The sequence below is a fragment of the Nicotiana attenuata genome, chromosome 3, assembly GCF_001879085.1.
Source record: "Nicotiana attenuata strain UT chromosome 3, NIATTr2, whole genome shotgun sequence".
NCBI lineage: Eukaryota > Viridiplantae > Streptophyta > Magnoliopsida > Solanales > Solanaceae > Nicotiana > Nicotiana attenuata.
Window position 1 is genome coordinate 45,462,624 of NC_031991.1, and position 8,315 is coordinate 45,470,938.

Genomic DNA, 8,315 nt, shown 5'->3' on the forward strand with positions numbered 1-8,315 from the left:
TTCAACTCTTTCAACTCAGGCGAGGCCATATGATACGGCGGGATAGAAATGGGCTGAGTGCCCGGAGCCAAATCAATGCAAAAGTCAATATCCCTGTCGGGTGGCATACCCGGCAGGTCTGAAGGAAATACCTCAGGAAACTCACGAACAACGGGCACAGAATCAATAGAAGGAACGTCCTCACTAGAATCACGAACGTAGGCCAAATAGGCCAAACACCCCTTCTAGACCATACGCCGAGCCTTCACATAAGAGATAAAACTACGGGTAAAATGACCAGGAGTCCCTCTCCACTCTAAACGAGGCAAACCCGGCAAGGCTAAGGTCAGTCTTGGCACGACAGTCCAAGATAGCGTGATAAGGTGATAACCAGTCCATCCCCAATATGACATCGAAATCCATGTCCAGAAGAAGCAAATCTACACGAGTCTCAAGACCCCCAATCACAGCTATACAAGAACGATGGACTCGATCTACCACAATAGAATCACCCACCGGGGTAGACACATAAATAGGAGCACTCAAAGAATCACTAGGCATGACCAGATATGGTGCAAAATAAGATGACACATAGGAGTACGTAGATCCTGGATCAAATAAAACTGAAGCATCTCTGCTACAAACCAGAACAGTACCTGTAATAACTGCATCGGAAGCCTCAGCCTCGGGCCTGGCTGGAAGAGCATAACATTGGGGTTGGGCCCCACCACCTTGAACTACATCTCTGGGACGGCCTGCTGCTGGCTGGCCTCAACCTCTAGCGTCCTGAGCTCCACATCTAATACCTCTAACTCCACCTCTAGCACCTCTACCCCCACCTCTAGCTGGATGGGCGGGCTGTGGAACACTCGGTGCCTGAACCATGGCACGAGAACCCTGATGTTGAGAGCTACTCGGTGCTCGAGGGCAATACCTATCAATGTGCCTTGTGTCGCCACAAGTAAAACAAGCCCTCGGCTACTGGGGCTAACGACCCTGGAAACTCTGAAGCGGCGGTGCACTAATAGGAGCTGGTGGTGCACTGTAGGACTGCTGATCAGAATACTATACATGGGAACCACGACCACCTGAAGCACCATGAGAAACCTGAAGTGCTGACTAAAAAAGACTGGGAGGATGGCCCCTACCATATGAATCCCTACCTCCAGACGAGGTACCACTGAACCTGCCTGAATGACGAGGCGTCTTGTCAGACCCCTGACGACCTCACTGCGACAGAACCAACTCCACCCTCCTGGCCACATTGGCCGCCTCCTGGAAGGAAATCTCACTCCCTATCTCCCTAGCCATCTGAAGACGAATCGGGTGAATAAGTCCCTCAATGAACCTCCTCACCCTCTCTCTCTCGGTGGGAAGTATGACAAGAGCATGACGAGCCAAGTCGATGAATCTGGTCTCATACTGAGTAACAGTCATAGAACCCTGCTGGAGACGCTCAAACTGCCTCCGATAGGCCTCTCTCTCAGTGATAGTGTTAAACTTCTCCAGAAATAACTGAGTAAACTGCTCCCAAGTCAAAGATGGTGATCCCGCTGGTCTAGCCAAGCAATAATCTCTCCACCAAGTCTTGGCGGATCCAGACAAGCGAAAAGTAGCAAAATCGACCCCATTGGTCTCTACTATCCCCATGTTCCTGAGAACCTCATGATAGCTATCTAGATAATCCTAAGGATCCTCAGAAGATGCACCGCTGAACGTAGTAGTGAAGAGTTTGGTGAACCTGTCCAATCTCCACAAAGCATCGGCAGACATAACTGCTCCATCACCGGCTTGGGCTACCACACCCGGCTGAGCTGCTCCAACTGGCTGAACTGCTGGAGTCTGAAACTGGGGAGCTACCTACTCCGGAGTGCGAGTAGTAGGAGTCTGGGCTCCTCCTCCAGCCTGAGAGACGGCTGGTGCTACAGGGAGCAAACCTCCCCGGGTGACACTCTCCATAAGGCCCACTAGACGGACCAAAGCATCTTGGAGTACTGGGTAGCTATTAACCCCTCTGGGACCTGAGCTAGGCCCAGCGGAACTGCTGGGGCCGGAACCTCATCATCAAAGTCAACCTGAGGCTCTGCTGCTGGTGTTGCTGCTCTAGGCTGAGCTCTGCCCCTTCCTTGTCCTCTAGCACGGCCTCGGACTCGCCCTCTGCCCCTCGTTGGAGCTGCTGTTGGGGGCTCGGGCTGCTGGTCAGCGGATGAGGAAGCGCGTGTTCTCGACATCTGCGAGAGAACAGAATAGAAATTCAATCAACATTGAGAAACCAAACCACACGATAGGAAAGAATAGATGTGAAATTTTCCTAACTCTGTAGCCTCTGGGGGATAAATACAGACGTCTCCATACCGATCCCTCAGACCCACTAAGCTTGTCTGTGAACTCTGAGACCCATGTAACCTAGAGCTCTGATACCAACTTGTCACGACCCGGATTTCTGACCCTCAAGAGCCGTGATGGCGCCTACTAATGTGAGCTAGGCAAGCCAATCCTTTGAACTAATTACTTCATTATCCAATTATTTCCTTTTAACAATTATAAAGCAATAACATGTAAACAACGAAAAATTTAGAATAACTGGAAGAAAGCAATAAAATATCTGAACATGTATTTATTACAAACGATTAAGCCTTAACCACCCAGAACTGGTGTCACAGTACCACAGAAGATGTAAGACTGCTAAATACAAGGTCTAAAAATAAAAGACACAATGTTTCTGAAGCAAAGGGATGAAATAGGAAATAAAGGATAGAGGAGACGCCAGGGCCTGAGGACGCCCGCAGGTCTACCTTGGATCTCCGCGTGGACTGAAGGTAGCCACCCAATCTATGGTCCAAAGTCTACAGCACTGGGATCTGAACAAAAGACTGCAGAGTGTAGTATCAGCACAACCGACCCCATGTGCTGGTAAGTGCCTAGCCTAACCTCGCCGAAGTAGTGACGAGACTAGGACCAGACTACCAAATAAACCTGTGCAGTTATATAATATACAGCGGAAGGTAAAGCAGAAATAAACAAGTAAAGATGGGAGGGGGAAAGCATGCTTCGGGGAATAACAGGTAAAACAAAACATCAAGAGAATTATAATGGAACCAAAATCCAACTACTAACAAGGATATGGGAAACAAAGGCAGAATTCACTTTCATTTCACATCTTGTTACAGGCGTGCAACCCGCTCCCATTTCACGTATCTCGTTGCAGGCGTGCAACCCGCTCCCATTTGGTATATCTCGTGGCAGGCGTGCTACCCGCTCCCATTTTAATTATCTCGTGGCGGGCATGCCACCCGCTCCCATTTCAATTATCTCGTGGCAGGCGTGCCACCCGCTCCCATTTCATTTATCTTGTGGCAGGCGTGCCACCCGCTCCCATTTCAATTATCTCGTGGCTGGCGTGCCACCCGCTCCATTTCATTTATCTTATGGCAGGCGTGCCACCCGCTCCTATTTCATCTTGTGGCAGGCGTGCCACCCGCTCCTATTTCAATTATCTCGTGGCAGGCGTGCCACCCGATCCCAGTTACAAACCAACAACAATCACAAAGAATTCCGGTAAGGGAACATGAGCAGTAAAACAACATCACGTCAAGGGAACAAGAGCAGCATAACAATACCCCCCTGGCAAAGGAACAATAATATCAAAACAAACATCCCGGCAAGGGAACAATGATGATAGTAACATGTGAGGCACAATAAACCACAACGGAGTCATAACAATTATAATACAAGACCCACGGGCATGCTTGACACCGACGTATAGATACTCGTCACCATGCCTATACGTCGTACTCCACAATTAACACGTAGTAAATAAGACACGACTCCTAATCCCTCAAGCTAAGGTTAGACCAAACACTTACCTCGATGCCACGAACATAATTCACGTCTCAACTACCGCTTTACCCCTTGATTCCACCACCAATTCGCTCGTATCTAGCCACAAGTTACTTTATTATATCAATAAACGCTAAATGAATCAACTCCAATGCATGAAAATAAGTTTTCCAAAGTTTCACCCAAAAAGTCAAAAATCGACCCCGGGCCCGTTTGGTCCAAACCCGAAATTCGGACCAAAACCCGATTACCCATTCACCCCCCGAGCCCGGATAGATAATTGGTTTTGTAATCCGACCTCAATTTGTGTCACGACCCTAAACCCAGACCCGGTCGTGATGGCGCCTCTCGTGAAGACAAGGCCAGCCGACACATTTCTAATCCAGTTTTTAAGCAATTAAACAATAAGCATTACGTCTAAAACATGATATAATCTCAAAAATAACGACGATAATACAAAACAAAATCGCGGAATACAACCCAACACAGCCCAAACCGGGGTGTCACTAGTCATGAACATCTACTAAGGTCTAAATACAACTGACAAAGTCTGGAATGTACTAAGTACAGACTAATAAAATAAGGAGGGAGAAAAGCAGTGCTGCGAACGCCGGCAGCTACCTTGCTAAACTCCGATAACTCCGCCTCCGATCATCCAAAACCCGCTATCGGGTATAGAATGCCTGAATCTACACACATGGTGCAGGGAGTAAAGTGAGTACTCCAACTCAGTGAGTACTAATCATAAATAAAGACTGAGTGATAAGAAATCACGAAATGTGCATCAGCATGCTGTATAGAAGCAGTTTCAAAACCAGTAAGAAAGCAATGAAGCTGTAAAATCCTTTAAAACATCTTAGCTCAGTTTAAACCCTTTTGAAAATAACTTTTTCAACAGTGGCGCAAATGAATGCATAACAACTAGTGCAGGTAAGCACAGAAATCCGCCTCTCGGGCACAATACACAATTAAGCAAGTAAATGACAAGCAAATAACAAAGATAAGCACATAAGGTTCGCCCCTCGGGCACAATGTCAACAAATCTGCCCCTCGGGCAATCACATGGAACAATACCAGCCCCTCGGGCTATATCTCACATCACACTGGGTACCCGCCCTCACTGGGGTTGTGCAGACTCCTGGAGGGGCCCCTTACGGCCCAAGCGCAATATCAAGCCATCTCGTGGCATCATAAACAGGTCCTCGACCTCATATCAATATCAAGCCACCTCGTGGCATACAATCTCAGGCCCTCAGCCTCATAACCAGTATCAGTGTATCACCGCTGCGGCCACTACTAAAAAATGGTTCTATTGGAACAGTTATTTGGTAACGGTTACAGAACTGTTACAATAGATTATTTTTTGGGACGGTTTTAACCGTTCCAATAGAGTGAAAAGGCTTTTGGTACACTTCTGAAGAAAAACCGTCCCAATAGGATAGTAACTGTCACCATAAATTAATCTATGAGGACGGTTTAATGAGGCGATACTATATGGATATTTATAGGAACGATTTTCTGAAATAAAATATTTATGGGGACGGTTTATTTTTCCCTCCCTGATTTCCCTCCAACATATTTATCAAAATAAAGTAAAATAATTTGTGACCCCACAAAAAAATTAAATTATACTATAGGGTTATAAATCATAAAACCTTCGTCTCTCATCCCAGTATCCTAGACAAATGCGCCTTCAAACCTTCGTGTGTCTAAGGCTTAAGTCGTCTCTCTCCTCTTCAAATCGCGACGAACTGCTTACTCGGACGAAGGAATTCCGACGAAATACAACCATTTCGGCTAATATAAGCGAATCTCAGATGTAGATTATCGGTATTTCTCCGTGTTCGTGGTTGTTCGCTTTCGCTATTGTTTCGCCGAAAAAGTATTTCGCCGGAAAATTATTTCGCCGCTTCTTCTGCTTTCTTTCTCTGGTAAGATTTCATCTAAACCCATCAATTTACTATGTCCTTTTTTTGTATTATATGATTTCCAGTTTTTGATTTCATCTAAACCTGGAAATTTTTTGATTTACATTAAGGGCTTTCTTATTATTTGTTGCTACTTGACTCTTCGTGTTATCGATCACATTTTATCTGTTAGTTTTATGTGTCGTTACTGTCCGCCCTATTGCATTTGCCTAATTTCCATGAATCTAGCCCCTGATTTCTTGCTGGAAGCAATTAACAGTGCTTAGTTCTTTCTTTAAATCTAGCTTCGAGAGATGCATGTTATTGTTGATCTGCTGTAGTTGTTGCTGCTACCATTCTTTTGTTCTTTCTGGGAATAATGTGTTTTGTTTTCTCTATCGGAATTGAGTCCAAAACTTGTCGAATCGACTGAAATCATTAGATAACAGTTGAAAATTCATTGGCTTACTTGGGATTCAGTTGAAAAACAATTGAAAGTTCTGTTTTGAAAGGTTTGAGTTTCTGATTTTTTGAGTCTTGAACTGAACTTCCTTCTTGTTCTACTATGAGATCGCTTCTGTGGCAGACTGAATTAGACTCGCATAGAGCATAAACTCAAAATTCTAAGTTCCAAAAACTGAAATCCAACCACAAATTAAGTTTATCTTAATGGCATTGGAGCCTACTGTAAAGGCATTTGCATCTGAGTTTAACTTTATGTATTAATATCGCATTATCTGGTCACCTAAAAGATAATTGCAAGTAATTGTCCTTAAGAAGTAGGAATAATAACCTAAAAAATTAGGCTGATAATAACCTGTTATAATATGTTAAAATACACATCCAGTGCAACTAAGATATATTCTAGTAGTATAAGTTTTTGGGTGTTAAAGGAGGGTGTTGAGTTTAAACCAAACAAAATTGTCCACTAGCTAGAAACATCTGCCCAATCGATTATTTCCTTAAGTGTTTCGACAATTAATTCATGGAGACCTCATATGTTATTCTATTGTTTAGTTAACAGAAAGTAGTTCTTTAATTTTTATTTTCCTGAAAGTGCTTATATATGCTGAATCTTGGTTGATTTATTTGGTTGTCCTCATATGCAGATACCATGACAATGCATTTATTAGCTCGCGAGCGTTGCACATTATCAATAAGTTGAATACTTCTGCCACATACAGATTACTGGAGTCTTTCTTTGGTCAACAGGTAAGAAGATTTCCTGAGGCAGAAACTCTAAATTTTCAGCTGCAGTAAAATTATACATGTTATTGTTTTATATCAGAAGAATATGCAAGTCTTTAAGTCTATCAACTTAGGATTAGAAGGCCCATATTCCTTTCAGATCATCTATGGAATTTGTTTGATTAGGAGAATGGGATTTGACGAATATGACTAGATTAAGTTACAACATCATAACAAATAAACTATAAACATAAAATTACTGTTAAATTTTGCAACAGTGAAATCCATATAATTTTGACAATAAGTGACTTTTTTCTATCTTTCTTATTATTTGATTTTTTTATTAGGAGTATATAAACCAATTTTATACTAGTTGTTTTGGTGTTATGTAGGATAAAATTAATTTAATGGATAACGGAGATAAAAGGTGGATGGGCCTTCGAAGGTCAACTGATGAGTACATACAAGGAGTGAATAAATTTCTTGATAAAGCATTTGAACGAGCTTCTCAAGGAAATCAAATATTATGCCCTTGTAAAGTGTGCGCTAATTGTTTTTGGCATCATAGGAATGTGGTGGAAGATCACTTGATTGTTAATGGTTTTGTTCATGGATACAACAAATGGGTTTTCCACGGGGAAGGATTTTCCTCGGAAAGACTCGATGCCCAAGCAGTAATGATGAAGGTTCTGACATGTATGATGATATTGGTGGATTACTTCATGATACATTTCGAAATGTCGAGGATGATTTGGGACATGAAGTAGTGAGGGATGGACCATCAGAAGATGCAAAAAGATTCTTTAAATTAGTAGAAGAAGGGAAAGAATAATTATATCCAGGGTGTGAGAATTTCTCCTAATTAGGTTTTACGATTCGGTTGTACTTGCTTAAATGCATTCATGGGATGAGTAATGTGGCATTCACAGACTTGTTGGAGTTGTTAAAAGAGGCATTTCCATTTGCTCGGCTACCCGAGTCTTTCTACAAGGCTACAAGCATGATAAAAGATTTGGGTCTTCATTATGAAAAAATACATGCATGTCCTAATGATTGCATGTTATTTTGGAATGACAATGTAAATGCAGATACTTGTTCTGTGTGTGGGTCTTCTAGATGGAAGAATGTTGTTAATGTCTTGACTAATAAAAAGACCAAAACCCCTGCAAAAGTTTTAAGGTACTTTCCATTAAATCCTCGACTTCAGAGAATATTCATGTGTCCCGAAACAGCTGAAGCTATGATATGGCATGCCACTGAACAACCGAATGATGGAAATATAAGACATCCTGCTGATGGTGATGCTTGGAAGGAATTTGACTCCTTGCACCCTGAATTCTCTAGCGACCCTCGCAATGTTAGATTGGGTCTTTCAAGTGATGGTTTCAACCCGTTTCGAAC